The sequence below is a fragment of the Panthera uncia genome (genome assembly GCF_023721935.1).
Source record: "Panthera uncia isolate 11264 chromosome E2 unlocalized genomic scaffold, Puncia_PCG_1.0 HiC_scaffold_20, whole genome shotgun sequence".
NCBI classification, from domain to species: Eukaryota; Metazoa; Chordata; class Mammalia; order Carnivora; family Felidae; genus Panthera; species Panthera uncia.
This window is the reverse complement of record NW_026057589.1, coordinates 11307149-11320693: the sequence shown is the minus strand read 5'-3', so window position 1 is coordinate 11320693 and position 13545 is coordinate 11307149.

Sequence of the window (13545 nt, the reverse complement as noted above, 5' to 3'; positions counted from 1 at the left end):
GCAAAGGAGCAGAAACCTCAATGAAAAACAGGCGCTGCATCACTAATGAGATTTCCTGGGGAAATAAATTCCTCACCTCTACACCCCCCTTCCGTGACACTCCCTCCTCTAGACTGACGCGTCCCACACATTCAAGAGAAGGTGGACAAAGCAAAGTGCTTGAGGCTCGTGGCTATGTGACACTCCCAGCTTCAGAAGGGTTTATCAGGAAGAATTCACTGTACTTACTTAAAATTAGGAAAGCCACTGAGAAAAAAATGTCACACTATCTTGCTTTAGAAATTAGAGCACCAACTTTGGGTCCAAAATTTCTCAATCAGCTGTGGTTTACTTAGACTTGGAAGGACTAGCCAAGCAATCTCTCATTTTTCAGTTGGTTCTAAACAGTTATGGCTATATAACCAGTACTTTGAAATATTTCCATTCCCTCTAGGTAAAAACGTTCATTACTGTGAAACTTGCTGCTGAAATCCCAAGATTAGAGTTCCATGAACATGTGACAGGGTGACTATGGATGAAACAATGTTTAGAACGGCATAGCCAGACAGTAGCTTTTAAGGATGGTAGTAAAACGGGCTGCAGGTAGGCCTGGGGTTTGGAAATGCCACCAATGCTGTCAACTTTCACAGCTTCCTGGTGCAACCGGCCACCTGCGGAAGAAGAAAGCACTAAAGGAGGATGTGGCCAACAGGAAAATGAGGCTGCACTTTTGTGTTTGAGATTGTTGGTCTGTTATAGGCTGCGGTGTACACACACACACACACACACACACACACACACACAAGGGTCTTCTTTCTAATGCTAGCCCCTGTAGAAAGGTTCCACATGACTGAACACTACTGAATCAGTCAGTCTATTTAGTAGCTTGTAAGAAAAGCTGACGATATCACGGCTCCAAGGCAGGCTGCCACCCCAGAGCCTCAATCGTAACTAATGGGGGTTTAAAAGGGAGATCAGAAAATATCATGCAGATAAAATACTGAGATAGGAGGAAAGACCATAACCTCAATCTGCAAAATGTAATAGCTTTGTCAAAATAAAAGCCAAAGCTAAACTCTCCCGCTGCTGTCCACCTCCCAGCTTGAGGGAACTGTTCAAGCAGAGAGGCATTTTCTATTAGCACAAACTCTGAATGCAGCAGGGAGAAACTCAGCCATAATATCTGCACAACGGCCCCTCCATGCAAACACCATTCCAGTAATGGGAAATTTTAATGATGTAAAGCAGCAAGGTCACACGATATGTCCAGGCAGTCCTTGGAAAGACACTACCTCGGCAGATATTACAGAGGAGAGCTCAGAATTGCTCTTGGTTCATTAGGCTTTGCCTGAGGGTTTTTTTTCTTCCACTATTAACTACAAACAAGGTTGAGGTTCTTGTTACTCAGTCCCGTATATGCAATGCAAAGAGGTGAAGGGCAGGGTTTGTAAATATGGAAAGGCAGACAGCTTAGACATGTTTTTACAATACTTGAAATATTCTCTCTGAGTCACCTTAAATATGAAAATGGCAAAAGCCTTATCAATGTTGCAGGGGTTTTTTTCCTAGCAGAAGAACTTTTTCTCTACTCGTGTATAGATAAAGGTACTATATGCACATAAATATACACACATGGGGTGGATTGATTCCCTCCCCTACATACGGCACCACCACATCTTCTTAAAGTTTGCCTCCTTCTCCCAGCTTTATGACCCCATTGAGATCACTCTTACTGTTTTCTTCCTCGTTACATTTTGATATTTCAAAGCATGGCCTGGATCTCACTCCCATCTCCCCACTCCACATTATTAATGAATTGGAAAGCAGACATCATTAGTTTTCGGAGACCATTTCTTTTAAAATTTACAGACCCCTTCATCTGAATCCCCAGAGACAGTCTGCTGTTCTCATCTTAGAATCTTATTAGCATCATATCTTCTGTATCCTGCCATGCAAACTGCATGGCTATGCACTTTCTAGCACTTGACCCTTTTGCGGACGGAATTAATTTACTCTTTGAAGATGCTGCAGCATGCTGTTGTGCTTGTTAAAGAAAGAAAAGCCAAGCAAAGAGATGGCAAAGCAAGCAAAGAAAATTCCTGGTTTAAAAGCAAGCTCTTGTATGGCGAGTTAGGTGGAGACTGGGCAGGAGAAACTAATAGCTAGTAACTATTGATAGAAACAGGCAAATTAGCTGATTAGCAGGGATCAGTGAGAATTTCTGTATACGACTACTAACAAGCTCCCTGGTATGGAAAAGGTTATAACAATGATACTATACTAGAACCTTTTATTCTTAGAAGACAAGAGAGTTTAATATAGGCTAGGTCAGCATTAGAAGACAACCCAAGCAACTAATTCTGATTTGGTCAGACACCTGACCTATCTCCTGAAATCTTTCAGACTCATTTACTCAGTATTCACTGTTTGTCATGTACTGTTCTAGATGCAGGAGATACAACAGGGGGTAGGACAATATCCCTTCATTTGCAGAATTTACTTTCTAGTGAAGGAGTGAAAAAATAGAAACTAAGGAGACAAAAATATAACTTTAGGTAGCTATAAGCAGTATGAGGGAAAATGAAGCCACGTAGAGGAATAGAGAGTGTTAAGGTGAATTATTTGAAACAGGGTGATCTATTACTTAGAAGCTGACATTCAAGCTGGGGCATTAATGATGCAAAAGAGCACGTCCTATGAAGATCTCAGAGATGAGTATTCCAGACAGAATATAAAGGCCTTGAGACTAAAATAAGCTTAGCATCTTAAAAATGTAAATATAGCCAATGTGGCTGGAGTGGAATAATGGGGAAGAAAGTGATAGGAGAAATAGGCAGTAGTCAGGAGAAGTAGACACTTAAAGACCATAATAACGAATCTAAATTTTATCCTGACCATGATGAAAGCAATCAATGAGTACATATTTATGCCTTGAGTTAACTCCCATGGTTTTGGGGGGAAAACATGCTCAAGAGTGGGGACAGGAGAGCAGAATAAAAGCAAGGAAACCAGATAGGAGATTATACCAGAAGTCTAAACAAGAAATTATTATGGTATCTTGGACTTAAGGTGGTAACAGTGGAGGTGGTGAGGGGTGAAGATTCAGGGTATATTTTGAAGATAGAGCTATTGTTAAGGAAATGGATGAGTGAGTGAACAGTGACAGCTTTAACTGAGTCCAGAAGACTGAAGTGGGAACAGATTAAAGATAGAATTAAAAAGCTTCGTTTTGGCCAGGTTAAATTTGAGGTGACTGATAGTTTTACAATAGTAGGTATGGTAGAGCTCATAGGAGGAGTCTAGAAATAAGACAGATATGTATTTGTAATTGCAAACTTAAAAAATTATTTCAGGATGGATGAAACTATTGTAGGAGTGAGTATTGGTTTTTAAAAGGCCCAAAGATGGCTTTGGGGTATTCTAAAAAATGAAGGTCAGGAAGAGAAAAAGACGCATCAAAGGAGACTGAAAAGGAGTAACCAGGGTTACACGAGAATAACCACCACAAAAACCAAAAAAGACACGTGAAGAAAGAGGGAGTAATCAACTGTTTAAAATGCCACCAAGAGTTTAAGTAAATGAGATCTGAGTATTGGTATTTGATGGTTACTTGAGGGTGAGATGAAGTCATTGGTCACCTTGACAAATAGTTCCATAAGTGATAGGAGTGATAAGTACAAAAACTTGACTGAAGTGAACTAAGACAAAATGGAGTATGGTGCTTAAAAACATGAGCCAGCAAGAGTAGACTCTACTTCTGAGTTTTCTCAGAAAGGGGAGCAGGGAAATTAAGTGGTATCTGGAGTTAAACTGGGATGAAGTAAGGTTTTAAGTTGGGCACAACTACAGCATGTTTGTACACCATCAAGAATGATCTTAACAGAAAAGGAAAAGAATGATGTGTAAGAGAGCGTATAATGACAAGAACAATGGCTTTGACTAAAGAAGGGATGGGATCCAATTCCCAAGTCAAGTCACTGGCCTTAGACCGGAGCAGGGACAGGACATTCATTATAATAGGAGGGAAAGTAGAGGTTACAGGTGTTAGATTTGGTAGTGAGATAAACCAGTTCTGTTCTGATAGTTTCTACTTTCTCAATGAAACAAGACATGAAATTATCAACTGAGAGTAATACAAAGGATGATTTGAGATTTGTAGTAAAAAATTTTAAATGAGACAAGTCAGCATGACTGTTGTTTTCTCCCAACCACCTTTAGCTGTTTAGATAAAGGTGAAAATAGGTGGTGTGTTAGATTTACCAACATTGGGTTTAGCAACAAGCATAAGAAGGGAAAGAGGGGGAAGAAGGTGTACAGCAGAATGATTACAATAATGGACCGTGGAATATAATATTGATGATGTGACAACTGATGGTATGAGGGTGAATGTGAGGCTGAATCAGTTGACATGTAAATATAATGGGTTGAAGAAGTGTTGGTAGAGTGAGCTACAAACATATTTTAAAATGGAATTCTTAAATTTAGGTTTTGGAAGTGGTGTGGTGGGTATGTGAAAATGGATAGAGGAAAAGAGTAGTAGAAATGAGGAAATCAAAGATGTGGTTGGTGAAATCACCAAAAATGTTGACATGTGTGATGGTGCAGAGGAATATACTGAGCCAGATGCTGACTACATAAATTGGCAGGAAATTAAGCAAATGACCACAAAAAGGAAAGATAGCAGGTAATATAATCTATTGGCATTTGACTCAAAAGACTGGTTTTTGAGAGGAGGAAGTGGAAGGACCTAAATGGAGCAATGAGGAGGAAGGAGGATGTCTATCCCCCCTCAAGTCTCTGAGGATATGTGAAGAAAAGCAGCCACCACTTGACAGGGCAGGAGGAAAAGCAGAGCCCTAAGGGATAACCAGGTTTTAGTTTGAGAAATTGAAAGAAACATTTTTGATGTGAAGTTAATAACACAGGCAATTTTTTTTTTTCTGATGACAGGCCATGAGTTCCAGAAAATCTAGTTGGAGGGTTTGGTGGGAATAGGAAGGTATAGGAAATTGGATCAGGCTTGGGGATATACAGAGACACATAGGGATAAGCATACAAGTCATGATGATGACCTTTGAGCTGCACTACTCAAATGCAGTAACCACTCACCTTAGGTGTCTAGTGAGAACTTGATATGTGCCTGTTCAGAATTAAGATATGCTGTATGTGTAAAACACATACTGGATTTTGAAGACTTAGGGTGCATGTGTGTGCAGACACTCACGAAGAATTTAAAATATCTATTTTGGGGCGCTTGGGTGGCTCAGTCAGTTAAGCAGCTGACTTTGGCTTGGGTCATGACCCTGCAGTTCGTGAGTTTGAGCCCTCAGCCCTCAGGTGCTGATAGCTCAGAGCCTGGAGCCTGCTTCAGATTCTGTGTCTCCCTCTCTTTGCCCCTCCCCCACTCACGCTTTGTTTCTTTCTTTCTCTCAAAAATAAACATAAAAAAAAGTGGCAAATATTTCATACTGATTAAACATTAATGTAATCTTTTGGACATAACAGGTTAAAAAATATGTTATTAAAATAATTTCAATTTTTAAAAACAAATTTGGCCACTAAAAAATATCTAAAATTACATATATAACTCAAATTACATTCCTGTTAGATGGTGCTATTTTAGAACCTTTCATTTCTGGTGATGACCTGAAGAAGGATGTTAGGCATGCTGGGATTAGGTCTGATTAGCTTTTTAAGGGAAAGTAGGCAATCAGTTTGTTATGGCTATCCCTTTGGGAGTGGTCTTTTCTGTTTTTGCTACTCAGAGTATGGTCCTTGGACCAGCAGCACTGGTACCACCTGGGAGCTTGCTAGAAATGCAAAATCTCAGGGCACCTGGGTGGCTCAGTCAGTTAAGTGTCCAATTCTTGATCTTTAGCTCAGGTCATGATTTCATGTCATGACAGCAAGCCCTGCTGGGCGTAGAGCCTGCTTAAGATTCTTTCCCTCTGCCCGGCTCTCTCTTTCTCTGTCTCTCAAAAAACAAGAAAGAAAGAAAAAAGAAAAGAAAAGAAAAGAAAGAAAAAGAAATGCAAACTCTCAGTCTGTCCCATACCTACTGAATCAGAATCTACAACTTAACAATATTCCCAGGTGGGTCTTTTATGTATATTAAAGTTTGAGATGCATTGCTTGAGGTTGTTTCTAGTGATGAGATGGATAAAGTTGAGGCTGGGGAAGAAGGAGAGTACTGGGAACATCTTTCTGAATGAGAAATGGTCTTACCAGTGGGTAATTTCCAGGCTGGAAGCGAAGCAGTTAGATCTTAGATAACTATGAAGTCTCTAGATATGCACTGATAGAGTAGCTGACAGCCACACTTGAAATGTGGCTACTCCAAATTAAGATGTACTGTAATCCAAAGATATGGGCCAGGTTTTGAAGACTTAGTAGGATAAAAAGAAAGTAAGATATCTCATTAACCAATTTCTAATGACGGTATCATGTTAAAATGACAAAATTCTGGGTATATTGGGTTAAATAAAACATTGTTAAAATTAATTTCACCTCTTTGCTTTTTTAATATAGCTATTAGAAAATTAAGCATTTATATGTGGCTATCATTACATTTCTTTTAGAGAGTACTGCTCTGGACAATACTGGGAGGGTAAAGTCTTTAGGATGTTCCCATACACACAGACTCTGTAGAGCAGGGGCTGACAAACTATGACCCATGAGCCAAATGTGGACCACTGCCTACTTTTGTAAATCAAAGTGTAATGGAATTCAGCCATATTCATTCTTTTAAATCTCCCATGGTTACTTTCATGCTACATTGACAGGGCTGAGTACTAGTGACAGAGACTTATAGCATAAAGCCTGAAACTTTTATTATCTGTGTCTTTACAGAAAAACTTTGCTTTAGAGGGAAGATGAAAAGGCCTCTTTGTTTTCTTTTTCTGGATAGTCCAGAATCTATTTATCTAGTCAGACTAGATAAAGCCTTTGTATATAGAAAGTTTGACTATATCTAGAAAAATATTCTCATGATAGTAGTTGAAAATCAGGATTACCCTACCTTTGATAATCATGTATTTAACTGCACTATTCTCTTACATTATTGAAACCATTATTCTGTTCCTATTTAAAATATATTTTATAGGGAACATTCTTTAGAATTTATGAGGCTTCATTTATGAGCTTGGATTCTAATTGTAGCCAGATGTTACCAAAGTTTTAATCATTTAAATTGGTTTATTTTTCTCTTATTCTCCAATTGCACATTGAGTACTCACTTAATAATATGGTATCAAATCCTGGAAGTTCATAGTGGCTTTGAATATGATGAAATGACATAGATTTGAATTAGTCTTTTGAGTGGTAATGATGTATCCCTTCAAAATATGGAAATAATAAACTTATTAAGATTATTACTTATCATTATTATTCTTCCATCACCATTCCTGCTATACGACCCTAGTTTAAAACCTTAGTAACTCTTGCATATTATACCAATATCCTTTCCATATGACTTTTTCTTAATTTTCCTCTCCAATCTATTTTCCTTGCCCTTTCTAGACTAATATTTTAAAGACACTACTCTCTAAACTTCTTTGCTCAAAAATCCTTGAGACTTGCTAAATATTAAAAATCCTCTTAGGTTCAGAAATTGGCCCTAGACAATCTTATAATCTTATTTCTCATTATTAATTTCCATTCTAGAACAATTCCCACATTGCCATAGTTACAGGCCCTGATTTCTTAGAGCAGTTCACTGTTCTACATTTCTCTATAATAGATTTGATTTAGGGTATTGTCTTTAGTCCAGACTATGACAATCACCTTATAACAAGCTTCACAGTCTCCATTCACTTACCACTTTAATTCAAGAGCCATATAAATGATAGAAAATTTTCTAAAATCAAACTTGTTCTGTTTTTCCCCATGGTAAGAAGAAAAAAATAACATAAAATAAAAATACATGTAGAAGGCTAGTAAAGAGTGGTGGATAGGGGTGCCTGGGTGGCTCAGTCGCTTAAGTGTCCGTCTTTGGCTCAGGTCATGATCTCACGGTTCATGGGTTGGAGTTCCACGTTGGACTCTGTGCTGACAGCTCACGCCTGCTTTGGATTCTGTGTCTCCCTCTCACTCTGCTCCTCCCCCATTTACGCTCTGTCTCTCAAAATTAAATAAACATTAAAAAAATTTAAAAAAAACGGGCTGTGTGCTGACAGCTCAGAGCCTGGAGCCTGCTTCGGATTCTGTGTCTCCCTCTCTCTCTGCCCCTCCCCCACTCATGCTCTGTCTCTCTCTCTCTCTCTCTCTCTCTGTCAAAAATAAATAAAACATTAAAAAAATTTTTTTAAAAGAGTGGTGGATATAAGGTCATAGTGATAAACTCATCTCAAAGGTAAGCAGCAGCAGCAGCAGCAGCAGCAAAAAAAAAAAAAGTATATGAAAAAAGGAGAGATTTTGTGGGCTGATGAGGAAATCAATCAAGTTACTAGAAATAGTGATGAGGGCAGATTGGAGTCTGGAGGAGCTCCACACCCACCACTACTTTACTTGGCATAATAATTCTTCCTCCACTATGAATTTTGCTGAGAGAGCAACAGTGAAAGTAGGGCTTAAAAGAATAAAGAATTTGATTAATATTTTACATTCTTCAGGTGCCTGGAACCTAGGACCCTAGTGTAGCTAAATACAAAGATGAATGAAAATTAGCTGAAAATGCAGGACCTTCTAAGTCCAATACTAATAAAATAAAAGGGATTAATTTCTCAACAGAGGCACCTGGGAGACTGAATATTGGGCTATTCAAGATGAGATTAATCTTTATTAAAACTGTAGTTCAGCCACAGATTAAACTGACCTCTAGTGAATTTGAATTATCACCTCTTCATCTTAGAAGTCAGACATAGAAAGAATAAATTCTATTGCAGAAAAAAACCAAATAAAACAAAACCAAAAATATATTACAGTCTATATCCTTCTATACACAATGTCTGGCATATAAGAAAATATTATAATACAAGTAAAGAAGCAAGAAAATATGATGCCTAATCAAGAGAAAAAAACAATAATAAGCAGGTCCACAGATGCTCCAGATAGTGCATTAGCAGACCAGGACTTTTAAACTAATGTAAATATGTTCAAAAACTTACTGAATAAGATGAACATAATTGGTGAACAGAAGGGTAATTTCATGTGAGAAATTAAAACCTTAAAAGAGGACTAAATGCAGAGGAAAGGCTAAGGAAATATGAAAACAAATCAAAAGAAATGATGTGAACTGAGACACAAAGGATTGAAAAAATATTGAACAGAGTAGCAGTGATTCATGCAACAATATCAAGTAGTCTAACACATATGTAAGTGAAGTCCCAGAAGGGAAACAACGGTAAGAATTATGGCTGACTTCTCATAAAAAAAAAAACAATGGAAATCAGGAGATAATTGAATGACATTTTTAAAGTGATGAATAAAGAAAATTAACAATCTAAAATTCTACAACTAGTGAAATTATCTCTCAAAATGGAGGCAAAATAAAGATATTTTCAGATATACAAAAACTTAGATAATCTGTTATAAAAACTCCACTCTGTAGGAGGAAATAAAGAGCACTGGAAATAGATCTTAAAAAGAAAGAGTAGATAAATAAATTTTTTTCTAATTCCTTTGATGATTGTTGAAAACAATATTAATATTTAATGAAGAGTTTATAAAATATGTAATAGTAAAATATGTGACAAAATAGCACAAAGTATAGAAGGGGATAAATGGAATTATAATGGTGATGGTTCTTAGTTTATATGTGAGTGAATATAATAAGTCAAGATAGACTGTGGTAAATTAAGAATGCATGCTGTAGTCCTTAATGTAACCATTGGGGGGAAAAGAAGTGTTAAATTACAAAGCTGTAGTCATCAAGACAGTATGGTACTGGTACAAAAACAGACACAGAGATCAATGGAATACAATAGAAAACCTAGAAATGGAGTGACAACTATATGGTCACCTAATCTTTGACAAAGCAGGAAAGAATACCCAATGGAGAAAGACAGCCTCTTCAACAAATGGTGTTGGGAAAACTGAACAGCAACACATAGAAGAATGAAACTGGACCAATTTCTTACACCATACACAAAAATAAATTCAAAATGGATGAAAGACCTAAATGTGAGACAGGAGACATCACAATCCTAGAGGAGAACACAGGCAGCAACCTCTTTGACCTTGGCTGCAGCAACTTCTTTCTAGACATGTTGCTGTAGGCAAGGGAAACAAATGGAAACATGAACTATTAGGACTTCATCAAGATAAACCTTCTGCACAGCAAAGAAAACAATCAACGAAACTAAAATGCAGCCTATGGAATGGGAGAAGATATTTGCAAATGACATATATGATAAAGCGATATTAACAAAAATTCATACTATGATGAGATATCACGTCAAATCTGTCAGAATGGCTAAAATTAACAACGCAGGAAACAAGTGTTGGCAAGGATGCAGAGAAGGGGAACCCACTTACTCTATTGGTAGGAATGCAAACTGGTGAAGCCACTGTGAAAAATAGTATGGAGTTTTGTCAAAAAGTTAAAAACAGAACTACCCTATGATCTAACAACTGCACTGTTGGGTATTTATTCAAAGGATACAAAAATATAGATTTGAAGGCATACATGCATCCCAATGTTTACAGAAGCATTATCAATAATAGCCAAACTATGGAAAAAGCCTGTGCCTATCCACTGATTAATGGAGAAAGAAAATGTGGCATATATACACAATGGAATATTACTCAGCCATCAAAAAGAATGGAATCTTCCCATTTGCAATGATGTGGATGGAGCTAGAGTGTCTTATGCTAAGCAAAATAAGTCAGTTGGACAAAGACAAACACCATATAATTTCACTCATATGAGGAACTTAGGAAACAAAACAGATGAACATATGGGAAGGGAAAACAAAAAAGAGATGGAAGCAAACCTTAAAAGACTCTTAATGATAGAGAACAAATTGAGGGTTAATGGAGGGACATGGGTGGGTGACAGGTTAAATGGGTGGAAGGTACCTGATATGATGAGCACTGGGTGTTCTTGTGTAGGTGATGAGTCACTAAATTCTAGTTCTGAAACCAACATTACATTATATGTTAACTAGAATTTAAATAAAAATTTGGAAGAAAAACACCAAAATCTCAATAAAAACATATTTTACTTAAAAAATAAAAGAAGTGATATAGTTTAAAAGATAAAACAGTATACCTAAACATACTCAATCTAAAATAATTCAGGAAAGGAGGATCCAAGGAACAAATAACAGATAAATACAAAACCAATAGCAAGATGACAGACATAAACTCAACCATATCAATATTCACATTAAATGTAAATGGCATAAATGTTCTAGTTAAAAGGAAGAGATGGTAAGAATGAAATTTTTATAAAAGATACACCTATACAGTATTTACAAGAAATGTACCCAAATATAAGGACACTGATATGCTGAAGATAGGAGAATGGAAAAGAAAATGCCATGCAAAAATTAATCATAAGAAAGCTAATGTGACTATATTAATATCAGACAAAGTAGACTTCAAAACAAGTAATATTGTCATAGGTAGAGAAGGACACTTTATTCATTTTTTATTTTTATTAAAAAATTTTTTTTACATTTATTTATTTTTGAGAGGCATAGAGAGACAGAGCACAAGTTGGGGAGGGGCAGAAAGAGAATGAGACACAGAATCCAAAGCAGGCTCCAGGCTCTGAGCTGTCAGCACAGAGCCCAAAGCGGGGCTCGAACCCACAAACTGGGAGATCATGACCTGAGCTGAAGTCAGATGCCCAACCGACTAAGCCACCAGCCAGGCACCCCGAGAAGGACATTTTAAAATAATAAAATGGTCTGGGGCGCCTGGGTGGCTCAGTCAGTTGGGCATCCGACTTCAGCTCAGGTCATGATCTCACGGTCCGTGAGTTTGAGCCCCGCTTCAGGCTCTGTGCTGACAACTCAGAGCCTGGAGCCTGCTTCAGATTCTGTGTCTCCCTCTCTCTCTGCCCCTTCCCTGCTCATGCTCTGTCTCTGTCTCAAAAATAAATAAAAACATTAAAACAAAAATTTAAAAAAAAGGTCAATTAACAAAGAATACATAACAGTGTTAAGTATGTATATGCCTAATAACAGAACACTAAAGTATATGAAGGAAAAATTGGCAATACTAAAGAGAGAATAATAATAGAGATTTTAAATATACACATACTTTTTGGGGGCACATGGAATATTTGACTACATATATCATATGGTAGAGCATTACATGAATCTCAGTAGATGTCAAAAGATTAAATCATACAGAGTATTCTATGATTCTATGATTACAGATATAAATTAGAAATCAATAATAAAAACTATATAGAAAAATCTCCTGGATATGTAGAACTTAAATGACCAACTTCTAAATAACACATGGGTCAGAGAAGAAATCACAAGAGAATTATGAGATATTTTGAAGTGAATAATAATATAAAACAAAACATCAAGAGTAGTGGAAGAGAGTTAAGCAATGCTTGGAAAAAAAATAATTGATTTAACGCTTATTTTAGAAAAGAGGAAGACTTAAAATCAATGATCCAAGCTTCCACCACAAGAAGCAAAGAAAAGAAGTGCAAAGTAAGTAGAATAAAATTATAAAGAGTGAAAATCAATGAAATAGAAAAGGGACAAACAATAGAGAAAATCAACAAAGCCAAGAAAGTTGGTTACTTGAAAAAGTTTCAAAATCCCTAACAAAAATAAAAAAAAAAGAGAGAAAACATAAATTACCAATGTCAGTAATGAAAAAAGGAACATCACTATAGATTCTAAGATATTAAAGAATAAAAAGGAAATATCATTAACAACTTTATGCAAATAAATTCAACAAAACAGACTAACAAATTCTGTGAACAGAACATACAATTTTTTCCCATTCAATTTCTGCATTTGCTTATTTCCCTAAAGTCCATCTATGAAAACTGTGGGGCAGGTGGTGGCACTGGGTATCAGAGTAAGAATCTCTGCCCTTAAAAATGAAGTGAAAATTCCTTTTCATGACAGCAAATATTTTTTTCACTTTTGACCTAGCCTATTTGGCTTCTTTTATAGCCATTCCCCCCAAATTACACTGCACACTATTCCCATCAATTCCTTCTAGTTTTACCGCTTGACCTACTCATTCTGAAACTTGCTTTTATACCTGCTATTTCCTCTGCATGGCATGATTTATTATATACATCTCTATGCTCTGGAAAATTCCTTTTCAGCATTTAAGACTAATACCTCTAGTTTGAAACTTTTCTGAATTTTCCAGACAGGTGTTGTTTTGTGTATGATCCCTTAGAATTTTATGTCAATTTTGGTGCTTACTACAATGAACTGTAAGTAATTGTATATGTGTCTCCTAAGATACATTTTTCTTGTTTTCATCCCCCATTCAGGTTATGAGTTATGTTTACAAGAGCTTACGTCAAACTGAACCAAGGAGAAAAACATGGAATGAATGGACACCATGTTCAATATTGAAGCATGTTATGTTCAGTTGTGTTAGATACATTGCATTTAGCTGCTTTTAGTTGGTGGCATA